Below are 16,858 nucleotides of genomic sequence, written 5' to 3'. Positions count from 1 at the left end.
CTGACTGTTGTAAAGAGGACCACAGTGGGGATGAGCTGTTGGTCTTTTATGTGCTCACCTTCTGTAATTTAAAGTGTAAAATAACTGCTGTATGGTGGTGTTTTTTTCAAACTCATTATATAAGTTCAATCAATCAGTCGGCATCATGAACTTGCCGTGATTTTTCGGTAGATCCCTCTACAAAGAAAGGCCTTTAAAAGATTAACCAAGTTAACCCCCACTAGCACAAAATGTGTTACAGCCCTGGGCCTGTGTGTCCATTGGATTAAACACAATGAAACTGTGTTTAAAGGAGACAAAAGCAAAACCAAGGCCACTAATGTCCCTGCACTGCCACAGCCTCATATCCGCACTCACCCTTAAAGTGCAGTTACGGAATGACGAGGCTCGACCCTGAGAGAACGGTCATTTACAAGGATCCAGAAAGAATCTCCACTCTGTCCAGGCCAAGGCCCATCGTTCGTCATAAACTGTGTGAGAATACATTAGTGATTGATAAATTAGTGATTGACACATCTGTTAAGGGCAGTGATTATGTAGCAGCGCTTCCCTTCATCTGTGTCTGAAGCAGAGTCCTGTACCTGAAAGAAAGCCATGCGCAATGAGTGAAAATAAATGTGCCGTGTCACCATCGATCATCCTCGGAGGGAGAAAGAATGTCTGAATCAATTGGGCCTGGGCCTGAGGAGCACTTACTCAGGACACTGGGCAGCCGTCGGACTGAGACTCGGGACCTGAGTGTGATAAATTTGTCCTTATTATCCCTATTGATGTTTAAATTTCTTCAGGGCTGTAACTACACGGGCAGCAGGCAGTGACAGAGGTACGTCGACCTCCTTCGATCTATAATTTACACCTGTTAGTTGACTCCCCCATCGTTGTGAGTACACTCAAGCTTAAAGGTTAACAAAAGAGAAGCAGGCCGGGCTTGGCTGCTGAGGCAACGGATCAATGTCAAGTAAATAACCTTTTCTACCTTATTTCCCGGGCACTATCGATCCATTTTTTCCCCTCCTCGTTTTTTTCTCTCCATTCAGCCCTTTGTCATGTCTCTTTGCTCCCCAGTCAACACCGGGAGCACAACAGCAGTTTGCCATAGGAACTGTAAAGCCTTGTCCTGCTGGAGTCCTTTTCTACTGTGGTGCGCAGAACAAATTAAACCTTGCTTTAAGCTCAGGACAGGTCCTTAACGGGGGCATATGTGCACATTAATGTGTTTACCTGGAGCCCACCAACCCACACACTGTGAAACACAACCCGGTAACCTAAGTGTGTAATGCAGACGGTCAGTGTGATGCCCAAGTCAAAAAATTATGGGATAAACAAGACTTTAGAGACTTTAGAATCGCCCCGCCCCCTCGTCTGAGTCTGATCTGTCCAATCACAGCGCTGGACCCGCGTTTATATGCGATGCATTAGGATTTTCTTGAGAATTTTAAATTAAAGCAGCCAAAATACTAAAACCACACCCTTGTATTTACACGCATTGTCCATTTTACCAGCTCCACTGACCACACATTGTAGTCAGACTGTTGCTCTGCATACATTGTTAGCCCACTTTCATGTGCTAGGATAGAGCAGGTGTGACGTGGTGGTGGATTGTTCTCAGCGCTGCAGTGATACTGACGTGGTGGTGGTGTGTTAGTGTGTGTTGTGCTGGTGTAGAGTGGATCAGACACAGCAGTAGCTGCTGGAGTTTTTAAACCCCTCAGTGTCACTGACATCCAGCCGACAGCGTCCTGTGTCACTGATGAAAGACTAGAGGACGAGCGACACACACTGTGCAGCGACAGATGAGCTACTGTCTCTGACTCTACATCTACAAGGTGGACCAACGAGGGAGGAGTGTCTCACAGAGTGGACACAGGGTTTAAGCTGTTTAATGTCGCGGGATTCGGACTCTTTGCATTTTTTGGGACAGATCATGTATAAACACAGTACGCATCTGTTTTGAGTTTGTTGTTTTCCGTGGGTGTATGCAAGCTACAACCACCTAAGGCAGAAGCTTGTTGGTGTTTATGCACCAGTGTGGTTAGTGTGTGTCTGTAATGTGTATCCAGAAGCATTATTTATAGCGTAGAACTGGCTCAAACTTTGTGGAGCTACTTCACGAAAGAATCAAATGCATATGCTCTCGCTAGGCGCCTATACAGTACACAGCCACAGATCAGACTAACGGTGAAAGCTCTGTGTGGATGTGTATTAGACACACTAAGATAGAGCCAAGATGAAACTTGAAATCTAAGACTAGACTTGCTTTGTTGAATGTGGTTTGCCTTATGGGCTTCTGTAGATGATAATCAAACCCAGAAACCTTTACGCAGTTAGAGAGAACTAGCTCCGGCCTCAGTTATTATAATTTTCCTTGGGATTTCGACTCACTCCAAGAAATTTAAAGGGAACACATCACAAAAAATGTCTTTGTTTATTGCATGTGAACATTTAAAAAAGTCCACCAACCCACACACTGTGAAACATGACCTGTCTACGTCTGTGTTGTCTACGTCTGAAAACACGGGATAGAACGAGTCGTTCTGATTCTGCTTCGCTTCTGACATCAAGTGCAGAGACTTTTGAATAGCCCCACCCCCTCATTTGAGTCTGTCCAATCACAGCTCTGGACTCTCAGCAGCCAATGACATAGGCCCTCCTATGTGAGAGAAAATGAGTGAAAATGGCAAAAATCCAGGGGTGTTAATAAGGATTAATTTACGTACATCTATAAGAACACAGTGTTTCCCAAAAACCTTCTTATTTTCAAAAATTACCCATGAGTCTTAATTAGTTCTTAATTGACTCTGCCCCTGCATCTGTGCATGGAAGGCACCACCAGTCAAAAACAGGTATTCATTTACTGTTATTACTACTACTAATACTACACTGGGCGGCACGGTGGTGCAGCAGGTAGTGTCACCGTCAGCTCCAGGGACCTGGAAGTTGTAGGTTCGATTCCCATTCCAGGTGACTGTCTGTGAGGAGTGTGCTGTGTTCTCACTGTGTCTGCGTGGGTTTCCTTCGGGTGACTGTCTGTGAGGAGTGTGGTGTGTTCTCCCTGTGTCTGCGTGGGTTTCCTCCGGGTGACTGTCTGTGAAGAGTGTGGTGTGTCCTCCCTGTGTCTGCGTGGGTTTCCTTCGGGTGACTGTCTGTGAGGAGTGTGGTGTGTTCTCCCTGTGTCTGTGTGGATTTCCTCCGGGTGACTGTCTGTGAGAAGTGTGGTGTGTTCTCCCTGTGTCTGTGCGGGTTTCCTTCGGGTGCTCTGGTTTCCTCCCACAGTCCAAAAACACACGTTAGTATGTGCATTGGCTCCAGGGTGTGTTCCCAGTGATTCCGGGTAGGCTCTGGACCCACCGCGACCCTGAACTGGATAAGGGTTACAGACAATAAATCAATGAATGATATGATACAAACTACACAATGACCCCCAGCTTCTTTCTAATACTAGGAGAATATCACCTACATAAATGGAATAATTACATTATATTTTTGTTGCTATTGGATATAGTGTATGGAACATAATTGTTTTTAATAAAACAAACATATACACACATTAGTTCTGATACCTTGCATAGAACTAGTGCATTTTTTAATTGAAAAGCAGTCTATCGTATTTGAGGCAGATCTGCACCTGAACTTCAAGATAAGAAGTATTTAGTGAGTTAGGAATAGGTCAAAATGTTCTTAATTTACTAATGATTTATGTAATTAGTTACAAATGTTTTAAGAATGCTCATAAGTGTGAGATCAGTACTTAATGTTAAGAATATTTTGGGGAAACTCATCCCAGAGCTTCTGCTCCTCGCCCCTCACTGCTGTCCGCTCAGGGTCAGGGTGAACAGCGAGCGGCTCTGACTTTTTTATATATATACACCACTCTTATATATAGACATAGCCTTAAAGCAGATGTTTAATGCTTTATAAATATTGTGATAGCTTTGTTTTCTACTATCTTTACTCAAGATTGAGTCCAATAAATTTACTGAGGGCAGAGGACTGTGAAATGTGGTTTTTGTTGGGTCTACTGTCCAGTGAGCTGCTATTGATTTCTCTGGCCCTGCGCAGATCCCACTCCAACATGAGTGATTATCAAGCCTTTTCCTTGTGATGACACTGCACTTAGGTTCCATCTGATCAGCCTCTCTTTGATGAATGTGCCCTGTTCTGTGACTCCCCCAACCCGTGACACTAACACACACACACACACACACATGGCTGTGAGCGAGTGCTTGTTAGTCTGTGAGCTCTTACTCTGGGTGGTTACAAGTCCACATCAAAGCTGTGGCTGCATGCCCTCATCCAGCATCCACCCACCACTTACCAAGTGTATATACCTACTGCAATCATTCATTAATGCTAGTCAGCCCTGGCAGTGTTTATAAAAGGGGTAAGCTAATTCCACATGGTTCTAGGTTCTTTCTGCTCACATGTAAATGCTGTGTATTAACGTGTGTATAAGGGCTGCGCATTAATAATATTAGAACTGTGCAGCTTTCCCCAGTGCAGCTCTATCAGCTGATCCCAATGATGGAAAGAAAGCATCTCTTTAACAAGGCATTTATGTCTGTGAATTTAAAAATGACATATTCTCCATCTTCTCCACAGTGGAATACAGTTCTGTTTCTTAATGAAATGTCCCCACGAGCCCCACAGCAGTGTTCTCCCCCTGTGTAAACAGCCCCTGTTCAGAACGCACCTGTTCCTTTAAATGATAATGAGCCGCTCGCTGTTCACCCCGACCCCGAGCGCACAGCAGTGAGGAGCGAGGAGCAGAAGCTCTGCTTTTTAGCCGTTTTCGCTCAGTTCTCTTTCTTCTCCGCTTTTACTCAGTGCTCTTATTCCTCCTTTAATTGGACAGACTGAGACGAGGGGGCGGGGCAATTCTCAAGTCTCTACACTTGATGTCAGTTTGATGTTTTTCATGAATGCCATTTATACACATACTTTGGGCATCCTTTTACCCAGTCACTGACACACACACACACACACACACACACCTATGGGCAGTTTCACACACTCACCCTGTCACTCAGCCTTAGCCCAGTATCCACAGCCTGCTCTCCATAAGTGAGAATCACAATCTGAGTTCAAATCAAAAACCTTCATTCAAGTTTAATGTAGTTTAGCGTACAGGAGAAAACACTGCTGTCTGTGTTCAGCCGTCGTTGCTGTTTGCATGTCCTCCTGCCTGAGCAGGCAAATCACTCTCACATTGTCTGCCTCCTGTCGGTGCAGTTGTCACATAGGAAGCTGTACGGCGGAGGACTAATCCACTGTGTCTGGTTGTCCTCGGCTGAACTTGTATACATCTGTGCCCCAGACACAGTTAGATCCTGAACTCCTATTGATTTTCAAGAGCCGAAACAGGGGCAGAGAAATAGTGTCGAAGCAGAGGGCGAATGAGGGAGGGGGGGGGCATGTTCGTGTCCTTGTGCAACAAGCACACCTAGTTTGTGCCTGTGTTGGAACAAGCGCTCTCAAAGGGGAATGTCAAAGGCACAAAAATAAATGAAATAACATACTAGGTGAGGTCATGGCTAAGGCTGACACTTGGCCACTGATTTCTGTGACCTCAGGGAGGGACACGGGGAATTATAAAAGTGGAAAAGGCCTATGAATTAAATCAGCACAATAGGCCAGATGTTACAGATGAAATGGTATGGTAATGGTGCATAACATTAAAAAACAAAAAGTTAGTTAGCACATTCATTTGGTGAAATGTATCTCCCACCAACACACACACTGTGAAACAAGACCACCCTGTTAGTTTTCTGTGTGCTGCCGAAGTCTGAAAACATGGACTGAAAACAGAGACTTTAGAACTGACCCGCCCCCTCGTCTGAGTCTGTCCAATCACAGCGCTGGACCCGTGTTTATGTGAGAGCGCAAAGATAAAGTTAAACACCGCGAAACAGACACAACAAGCGCGGAGAAATAAGAGCACTGATTAAAAACAGAGAAGAAAGAGAACTGAGTGAAAACGGCTAAAAACCAGAGCTTCTGCTCCTCTCTCCTCACTGCTGTGCGCTCGGGGTCAGGGTGAACAGCCAGCGGCTCATTATCATTTAAAGGAACAGGTGCGTTCTGAACAGGGGCTGTTTACACTGGGGGAGAACACTGCTGTGGGGCTCGTGGGGTTTGGACCAAAGCAGGTCACAGACGCTTCATTAAGAAACAGAACTGTGTTCCACTGTGGAGTAGAGGGGGATATGTCACCTTTAAATCTACCTGGCTTACCTATCACAAACCCCAAAGGTGTAACTGTTGTGCACATCCGCTGGAAAGCCAGATTACATGTGTTTCTCCTTTGTGCTCATTACACAGCTGTAAGGGGAAGCATTGATGTGGGTCATGGTCTACACCAGAGCACTGTGTGCACCAGCCGCTGTCTGAGGGTGAACTCTCTAACTATGTCACCAGGAAGACTGGGATTAAGAGAGTGATTTATCCTTAAGTCCTACTGAGCTTCTTGGAGGTTGAGAAGCATGTCTGTCTTCTCTGTTATTACCTGCTGTGGTATGAACGCTATTCAGTTACCAGTGTGCGCACTAGAGCCCTGCAAGGTTTTACATTTACATTACATATTAAATGCTGCAGTGGTGGTGGTGTGTTAGTGTGTGTTGTGCTAGTGTAGAGTGGATCAGACACAGCAGTGCTGCTGGAGTTTTTAAACCCCTCAGTGTCAGGACTGAGAACAGTCCACCCACCAAAAAGATCCAGCCGACAGCGTCCTGTGTCACTGATGAAGGACTAGAGGACGAGCGACACACACTGTGCAGCGACAGATGAGCTACTGTCTCTGACTCTACATCTACAAGGTGGACCAACGAGGGAGGAGTGTCTCACAGGTTGAATCTGAGTATGAGACGACGAGTCTGTATTGTACTGGTTTAGATATTACACAAGATAAATGTATCACGGTATATGTAGGGGATGACGTTAACGTAATGTAATACTAGCTGCTTTCAAGGCCATATAAGAACAGTCTTCTTCTCAATATGCCCTTTAATTCAAGACAATAATGAAAGCTCATAGATGAATGGACACATACAAATTGTTTAGTAGCAGCCTGGTTGACCTTGGCACCAAGGATCTTTATGATGACTGTGGTGTGGATTTACAGAGCAACTAATATATTCAGCGCCGCAACGCCTCTCAACGTAAATGTTACTGTATTCTCAGCATACAGATGCTCCGCCTACATGTAGACGAAGAATCTGATACTTTCAGTACGTTAATCTGGCCACACTGTCGGGATTCTTCCATTTGGGTTCTGATTGGCTCTCTGTACATCTGAGTATACATACATCTGTGTATCGTTTTGTATTGACTCTGCTACGTGTCCAATGTGAATCAAAGACATGTCAAACAGTGTGATTGGTCGTTTTGTGTGTCAGTGAGATTTCTCTTCCTGCTGTAGTGGGCGGATCTTGGCCTCAATAAGTGGAGAAAGATACTGGACTCTCCCTGGCGTCTCTGGCGGTGGGAGACTAACGTTACGGTTGTTTACTTGAGGTAACGTTAAGTTTCAAGTCCATTACCAGTGGACACCCACAGAACTGAGTACAGCACAATACTCACTCCACAGACAACGCCATCAACTCAGGGTTCATTCCCACCTTTAAATGGTGTGGCAGGTACATACTCACACCTTGATACTTGATACAAACTTTACTAGTAGAGATTTACTAGTTGAAATCATTTAGAGTGACTTTAAATGACACATGTTTTATGAGAATGACCCACCACCCTAACGTTAGCACACCTAATATGTGGGGACCTTGGCCACAGGGTGAAAGAGGGCTGACCAAGTATGCAGAGCAACAGATGAGCACATGTTATGATTACTTCAGTGAGAGCTCTGTATATAGAGAGTGGTTTGTGTGCAGATCTGGTGGAGTATGTAATGTATCTGCAATCAGACGCATAACCTGAATATTCCAGAGAGTCGGGTTTCGCTGTGAACTTTTGACACGAGAGAATCGAAATGGCAGTGAGCCGAGACGGACAGAGGAGAACAGGGCCGCGGGGCACTGAAGGACGAAGAAAGGGCCCTTGGGCGGCTATTCTGGAGCCTGCATGTGCTACAGACCCAGTGACAAAGAGCACCTGCTGGTGTCACACGGCTCAGGGGGCAGCCGTGGTATGCCGTGGGATCAGGGTGAGGACGAGGCGGTCAGAAGAGGCCTGGACGCAGGGGTTATTTTCAGTAGTATGAAATGGTCCTTGCGTCTCTCAGTGCCCTGAAGGAGACCACCAGTGCTACTGTTTTCGTGATCTAAGACCTCGGCTTGTCATTAACATTGTAATGAGTGGAAGAACTGCGTAAGGTCATACAGACCTTATATACAGACAAACAAAAGGTCATTTCACGCAGCCTGAAGTCCATGTGCTGGCCATGACACATCTGTATTTTTGCTTGTCCAAGTATTTGTTTACAATGTCTTGAATGGTGTCACATTTTCAGAGGTGCTATATGTACAAGCCGTTCCTTTAACCTCCTAATCCCATGATGTAGTGTCTGGGTATGAAGAGCATGCACTTGTACATGGGCTAAATTTGGGGGCTGGGTTGGGAACTGCTCTGCGTCTACACACACTGCATGACCTACACCATTGCTGTTTTGTTTTGTTTTTTTTCTTAACAACAACATTAAGTTAAAGTCAGAACAAGAAAATAGTAGGTCACACATGCCTTAAAATTTCCACAAAGAACAACTGGTCTTGGCCTTGACTTGGACTTTGGGTCCCCACGTCTTTCTTTTAAACCTGGCTCAATGTGTCCCTACCTCAGTCTTGACTCCATTGCGGCCCTGACTTGACCTTGTTTCTGACTGATTTGACTTAGTCTCGATGTGTCTCTCTTTCTGTCTTGCCTCAAACTCTGTGTCAATGTGGCCCACTCTGTCTTGACCATTACGTGGCTTCAGCTCTGATTTGGACTCGTGATGTCCAAGTCTTGGTCTTGACTCTGACTTAGGGAGTCTGATCTTGGTTTTGAACCTTACCTGATGTGTCCTAGTCTTGGTCTTGAGTCTCCCTCAGTGTATCCTGGTCTCTACATCATTATCTCTGAGTTTGCTGTAATATTCAACACCAGTAAGTACTATATATCACTTAGTTGTACAGTGAGAGTATGAAACTTACATAGTTATATTGTTATACACTCTTTTACAAAGGTTCTTTGGAACCTGAACCCTTGAAGAACCCTTTGCATGATTAAATGGTCCTTTGAATCATGAAGGGGGTCTTCAGACTGACGGAGAATGTGTTATAGATGGCTCTACATTTTACAAAAGGGTTCTATATGGCACCAAAAATGGTTCTTCTATTGTTACGATGTCAAGCTTGTTACAATAGAAGAACCATTTTTAGATCAGATCAGATCAGATTGTCCACACTGTAGCAAATTCCACATTAATTACGTTTTTTTTTTCTCTTACAATTTAAACCACACCTGGAAAATCTCACATTTTTATTATTTTTTAATCAAGACACATGCTCAGGAAAATACTAATTCCCTACGTTATTAATCAACACATTATTTTTAGTAATTTGCCAAATTGGTAATGAATGATATGGATAATATAATCAAGCTGCAAATGATAATTAAATCTTATGTCATTACACTCATTACATAATGAAATTCATAACTCGGCTGTGTTTTCTTATACGTTTGTGCCACATGAGTATACCGAGTATTGTAAATCCGAATAATTACACTGTTTCTATAAATGGACTAGCTGTGAGCTTACCTGGCACACACAGATCCTCCGCTGTTTAGGGAACACACACCACATGCTGTTTAAGACACTGTAGAACATGTTGGCAGAGATGGATGCTAATTTCAGCTAAGTATATCAGACATGAGGACTGCACCTGATCATTAGGACAGAAATAATACTGTTGCCTGCGCCATGCGTATGTGCTTTCAACCAGTCAGTGGACGACTGATGCATTGTGTCTGAGTGGATCAGACACAGCAGTGCTGCTGGAGTTTTTAAGCCCTGTGTCCACTCCCTGTCCACTCTGTGAGACACTCCTCCCTCGTTGGTCCACCTTGTAGATGTAAAGTCAGAGACGGTAGCTTTGAATGTTCCTGCAAAGTTTGTGTTGGTCGTCCTCTAGACCTTCATCGGTAGACACAGGACTGTTCTCAGTCCAGCAGTGACACTGAGGGGTTTAAAAACTCCAGCAGCACTGCTGTGTCTGATCCGCTCTACACCAGCACAACACACACTAACACACCACCACGTCAGTGTCACTGCTGGACTGAGAATGATCCACCACACAGAGCAACAGATTGAATACAGTCGTATAGTTGTAGAGCTGGATAGTGCTCCTCTGTGGTCAGTGGAGCTGATAAAATCCGTGAGTGTAAAAACAAGGTGGTTATAATGTTATGACTGATCAAATTTGTGTCTATGCTTTGTGAAGTGCCCACCACATGAATGAAACACATCACACAACATTCACAAACCTTACTGCTTTAGTAAGTGGCTCAAGCATCTTTCTGTTATCCATTTACATGTCCTTGCTCTCTAGGCCTGGCTTTGGAGCATAGCTCTGGCACAGTACGTGACGAGCTTACGCTTAAATCTATCGAAGTGAAAAATGAAAGGCACATGAGGAGTGACAGCTGAGGCTCCGAGCACTGTCCTGGAGTGGAATGTGAGGGAAGACTGTGTCACTCTCTGCTCCTCGGTTAAATGGTGACCTTAGGTAAGATATCTGGTGGCGAATGTTAACGTCAAATCTGACACTCGCCCGTTGCTGAAGGTTGCGTTTGTATTTGCACAAACAGAGACGATCCTACTAACAGCGTATGAGTCTGAATAACTGAACTAGGGTTGCTCTATATAACATATATATATATATAACATAATATAACATTTAATAATTATTGCTGTGGCATCTCAGTAAAGATGATGTAGCAGTGTAGAAGGTGCTCTCTTTTTATTATTGTTCTATAAGCAGTGTTGGGGAGTAGGTGTGTTTTCCCTGTGTCTGCGTGGGTTTCCTCCGGGTGACTGTCTGTGAGGAGTGTGGTGTGTTCTCCCTGTGTCTGCGTGGGTTTCCTCCGGGTGACTGTCTGTGAGGAGTGGGGTGTGTTTTCCCTGTGTCTGCGTGGGTTTCCTTCGGGTGACTGTCTGTGAGGAGTGTGGTGTGTTCTCCCCGTGTCTGCATGGGTTTCCTCCAGGGGACTGTCTGTGAGGAGTGGGGTGTGTTTTCCCTGTGTCTGCGTGGGTTTCCTTCGGGTGACTGTCTGTGAGGAGTGTGGTGTGCTCTCCCTGTGTCTGCGTGGGTTTTCTTCGGGTGACTGTCTGTAAGGAGTGTGGTGTGTTTTCCCTGTGTCTGTGGGGGTTTCCTCCAGGTGACTGTCTGTAAGGAGTGTGATGTGTTTTCCCTGTGTCTGTGGGGGTTTCCTCCGGGTGACTGTCTGTGAGGAGTGTGGTGTGTTCTCCCTGTGTCTGCGTGGGTTTCCTCCGGGTGACTGTCTGTGAGGAGTGTGGTGTGTTCTCCCCGTGTCTGCGTGGGTTTCCTCCAGGGGACTGTCTGTGAGGAGTGGGGTGTGTTTTCCCTGTGTCTGCGTGGGTTTCCTCCAGGTGACTGTCTGTGAGGAATGTGGTGTGTTCTCTCTGTGTCTGCGTGGGTTTCCTCTGGGTGACTGTCTGTAAGGAGTGTGGTGTGTTCTCTCTGTGTCTGCGTGGGTTTCCTCCGGGTGACTGTCTGTGAGGATTTGGTGTGTTCTCCCCGTGTCTGCGGGGCTTCCTCCGGATGCTCCGGTTTCCTCCCACAGTCCAAAAACACACGTTGGTAGGTGGATTGGCGACTCAAAAGTGTCCGTAGGTGCGAATGTTTGTGTGTGTGTCTGTGTGTTGCCCTGTGAAGGACTGGCGCCCCCTCCAGGGTGTGTTCCCACCTTGCGCCTAATGATTCCAGGTAGACTCTGGACCCACCGCGACCCTGAACTGGATAAGGGTTACAGACAATGAATGAATGGATGAATGCATTCAATTCATATGTTTTATATAAGATTAATCACTCTCAAATTAAATTATAGCAGTCATTTATGTCAAATAATCCCTTGAAATAAAATATGTAACATGTTTGCAGTTCCATTAGTTGCCTGCTGACTCGAGGTCATAGAGCTGGCGCGACACACACCCAGGACAGAAATATGTTTAATGTCTTGGAAATTCAAATAGTATTTCTGATTTAAGCAAGGAGTGTGACATTGTAGACAGAGAGATGGATACATAGATAGAAAGAGAGATCATTTATTGATCCCAAAGGAAATTTAGCAGCCAGTAGCAACAAAGCACAGCACAGTGGGCTCCACAAAAGAGAGGGTGTTACCATTTAAAGGACATGGGAAGCAGATCAAACTGTAAGAGCATACAACATCAATTAATTAATTAAAATATAATAAAATGAAGTAAGAATAAAATACACATAAACGTTCCACATTCAAACACATTCCTTTGTGTTTGTTCTATGAGCTATTTTATAGAAACATCCCTCTTATAATGTGAAGAACAGATTAAAGGGGAAATGGTGGTCTTATTTTTCTGGTTCTCCTTTTATTTTAAGAGGTTACGAAGTAAACTGTGCTAAGAAAGTTTGTAGTAGTAACAGTAAATTCTATATAAAAACAGAATATTTTATTAATCTAATATTTAATTTTAACAGCTGTGAAAATAGTCAGTGGAATACAGCGTTATTGTTATTCTTTTTTATTTTTCACCACATATTTACACACGTTTACATACTATTACAGTGTTTATTCCTTTGCAGTAAATGTTGTGAACATTAAGAGAAACCCATCTCATTGCTACAGCTGAAGAACACATTAATATTCTTCTTAAATAAACAAGGAAATAATGAAATGATTCAGAAAAGGCTACTCAAAACGAGAGATCCAACAGAATATGTTACAAATTTGATTTTAGGGCGTGTATGACCCTCCCAACACTGTCCATGCATGTTTGTTTATTTATTTCACAGCTGGAGAGGAACAGCTTCAGAATAAGAAAGTCATCCTTGCTCAGCGTAACTCGAGTAAACTGTGAATATTACAATAAAATACTGACTCTACGATTTAAAACTCCATTACTGTGAAACCAGGCACGTTATAAAAATAGGAATCTGTGATGATAGATTTATTGATGCTTTATTTAATCTCCTTACTGTACTTTGCAAAAAGAAACACATTGAGTATTTGACACCTGCGACACACTCAAAGAAAAATAACATCATGAATATTCCATTCGCAAATCTTTAGGGATTCCTCAGTTCTCAAACGCTTAGTGTGTCATTAAAATGAAAGCTGATTGAGCACAGTGGAAGAGTCTAATCAGTCCCAAACATTTATAGAGTGTTTATGGCATTAGTAGTTCATTTGTTTTATATATTTACAAAATTAATTAGAGTTGATAAGAGACAATCTAGAGAATCTTTGTGCTTTTGTTATGAAATAGAATAAAAGTTTACAAAATGGTGGACTATTCAACAGAGAGGGTTTGTATTATTTTGTTTTATTTGTGTTTATTTGGTGTCTTTTAATCACACAATATAGGCGTATAGTTTCATACCTGTTCCCACATATATATATATATATATATATATATATATATATATATGATTTCTAAAAGCCCATGCGCTTGTAATTATTAAAGATTCGCTGAATCGCCTTTATATTACATTCTAGGAATGCATGAAATAACACACAGCATATGGCAGTGTTGTAATAGCTGTATTTCTTCCCCCTAATGATCCTACAATTTTATTGCGCTTACACCACGACTCATAAAAGCCAAGGAAAATATATCTGGGGCAAAATGTTACTAATTTATTAAGAAGGAAAATGTATTTTATGCAGCTAAGCTCAGAAAAGGTGCCCGAGTGGAGCCTCCAGGTTTTTTAAGAATGGAAAAAAAAAAAAGTTCTTCATGGTCCAAGGTCAATGACCCACTCTGTAGCTGTCTCCAGTCCACCTCAGGGCACCTGCTAATGTCAGGCCTCTTTTAGATTCCCCAAATCGTGGCTTGCCACTGGTTATTTTCAGCAGCGCTAAGTGATCCCAGTGATCCCAGAGGTCTTTTGGGTTTATTTTTTTTTTCTTTCCTTTTTGCCAGAAGTCAAATGCCATAGCATTGCCCCGAGGATCAGAGTCTTCAAAGTCAAACTCTGCTTAGACAGCCATTGAAATCAGAGCCCCGGGCCCAGGCGAGGATGCAGAGCCAGCTCATGGCCGGACTGTAACTCACACACCAGCCAAGTGGCAGGGGCACACGCATTCTCCCCCCCTGTGAAATAGCTCTTTTATTGAGGTCAAAGCAGAGCTAACTGTTGTGGCTCAGAAGGATCATTAGGTTCCATATAATGGATAGAGTGTTGAATATTCCGAAACTGTGAACACTGTGTCTGGGTTTGTCTGCTGTGGCTTCAAAGGCACTCATGGCTGTATTTAGGTGTGCGTTTTAACGCTCCCTTGAAATGGGTTTAACCGTTTCACTGAGACGTGCAAAGCTCTGAAACCCGAACTCCTGTGAAGTAACTGGAGAAGTACAAGTGTCAAGACGAAGATGCCCTACTGTACATCTTTAAATGATTTAATCAGCTGAACACAAGGTTTAATATCATCGCTGTCCAAAGAAAGACATGGATCTCCATTAGTTTTAGTTTATTATATCATTTGAACACAGCAGTTGTCCTTCACACTGTGTAAAAATGCCATGATGAATGAATGCTCCAAAGTTACTTGAATAAAATCGTTTTCCTTTGACATGAAGAAGGTCTTTCCTCCTTCTGTAAAGTTACAGTTTGGGAGATGCATGTTTTTTTTGGACAGTGATGATATCTTATTAGTTGTGAAAGTCAGGAGCTGATGTTAATTTGGTAACACACACTGTAACTGATCAGAAAAGACATGTCGATGACCTCAGAGTGTGTCATTATCCAAGCTGCATTAGGCTCAGATTTAATGACCAAACAATTTGGTTTTCTTTAATATATTGTCACTGTACAAAGTATATATCTCCAAATAAAGTACATTTACAGAAGAATGAAGAACCCTCTTAAGTAGTCAATGTAAATAGATTGTATTCAGAGTAATTTTGGAGCGTTTAGTCGTGAAATTTACACACAGTGTGAGGGACAGCTGCTGGGTTCAAATGACGTCGTAAACTAAACATCCACAAACACACAGATACATATTTTTAATTGAACAGCAATTTAAAAAAGGCTCTTTACATGATGTTTGAGTCCATTTCTGAGCGACATACGTTTGTGTGACCATACGTTTTCCACAGGTGTGAGTGTGTGGAGCTTTGTCCAGAGTGTGTTCCTTCCTTGCAATCCAGTGATTCCAGGAAGGCTCTGAACTCACTGTGACCCTGATCAGGATGATATGGTTAGAGCAGATGAAGGGATACATGAATGAGTGTTTTCTAACCTTTGATATGTCTGGTTTAAACAGAGAAAAACTGAGACAAAATTTAAGCTTGAAGTGGCTGCTGCTGCTTTGTTTTTAATAAATCTATGTCATGGCAATCTTAGAGTCTGAAGTTTCATAAACCAGTCTATTTATTATGAGTTGATTAGTGTGAGCTGACGTTGCTTAGCTTTGTAAGCTCAGGTGTAAAACTACAGAAGCAAACTGTGGACACAAATCATGTCTTGTCTGTTCTTCTACATTTGGACTGAGAGGGAGAGGGTATAATTTGGATTTTTTTTTTTTCACATATTTCTTTCACTTTCTTTCACCAGTCTAATCCCACCCTACTACAACTCCTCATTCTCCATGCTATCTTGACCTCCGAATGGATTCTGTGCACACAAAGCAGCCGTTAGAGCCTGCTTACATTGTACCTCGAGGACCCAATTGTAACTTTCCCCTGCATGTGAGCCAAAATTCTCAGGCAAAATTCTTGGCCCAAGAAGCACTCGGCCTCTGTCCCTCCCTGAATGCCTCTGTGTGTGTGTGTGTGTGTGTGTGTGTGTCCATCCTTTTCCTGCACCCCACACCTCTCAGTACACAGGAAATGGCGGCTGGCCTCTTGACAGATAATGTGACACACACGTGTGCGGCCGGAAAGTGGGGCGGTGAGCCACAAAGGGCCGTGCAGGGTCCTGACTCCCGATAACATCGGGAAAGGCCAGGAGGGAAGAGGTGTCTGCAGGAAGTGGCTGGGATTGGGAAGGACATGTAGTGTGGCGCTCCCTGGCAGCGGGCCAGCCGATGAAGGGTTGGGGGCCCTGGTCATCACCATTTCCCCATCGTCCCATGTCCTGACCTCACGGGTAACCAATTAAAACATCACTGAGAGTCTCTGAGTGTGGGGACTGTATCTTGTTGAAGTCTGCAACTGTTTCGTTTGTCAGCATTGGGCTATTTTGTCCAGAAAAGGTCTCGGCCGTACAGCGGTGTGCTGAGCATACATATTGTCCATTTGACCGAGACATAACAAATATTTCCGCTCAAAACTGTTATGATTCCTTTAACCAAATATCTGTACGCTGGCAGAGTTCAACAGTCTGTTTCCTGAGAGGTTTTTAAAGGGCATACTATGAAAAAAATCCCTTGTTCAGTGCGTGTGCATTGTAATGTAGGGATCTGAGTTCACCAGCCCACACACTGTGAAACAACACCACCCTTCTTGACCAAATGAACCAGATGTTTTTGAGCTGGTTCCACTTCAGGACGCTTAACAGTCAGAGTTAAGAATCATATCAACAAATAATCACAAGGAGTTGTTCATGAAGAAGAAAAATGCAGGAATTTGACTGAAAAACCACAGAAAAACGGTAAATGAGCCGCCGTCTGGGTTCAGGACGAGATTGAAGACTTCTTGTTTGAATTT

The 16,858-nt window shown here is 43.6% G+C and overlaps 1 long non-coding RNA gene across 1 annotated transcript in view; it reads left to right on the top strand.

Moving 5' to 3' along the window:
* The window catches only part of LOC136709220 (uncharacterized), a 197,903-nt gene that overhangs the window by 31,851 nt on the left and 149,194 nt on the right, over positions 1 to 16,858 (top strand). The window lies entirely within an intron of this gene.

The sequence above is a fragment of the Hoplias malabaricus genome, chromosome 11, assembly GCF_029633855.1.
Source record: "Hoplias malabaricus isolate fHopMal1 chromosome 11, fHopMal1.hap1, whole genome shotgun sequence".
NCBI classification, from domain to species: Eukaryota; Metazoa; Chordata; class Actinopteri; order Characiformes; family Erythrinidae; genus Hoplias; species Hoplias malabaricus.
The sequence above is the reverse complement of the archived record's forward strand: the minus strand, read 5'-3'. Positions and strand labels throughout refer to the sequence as shown.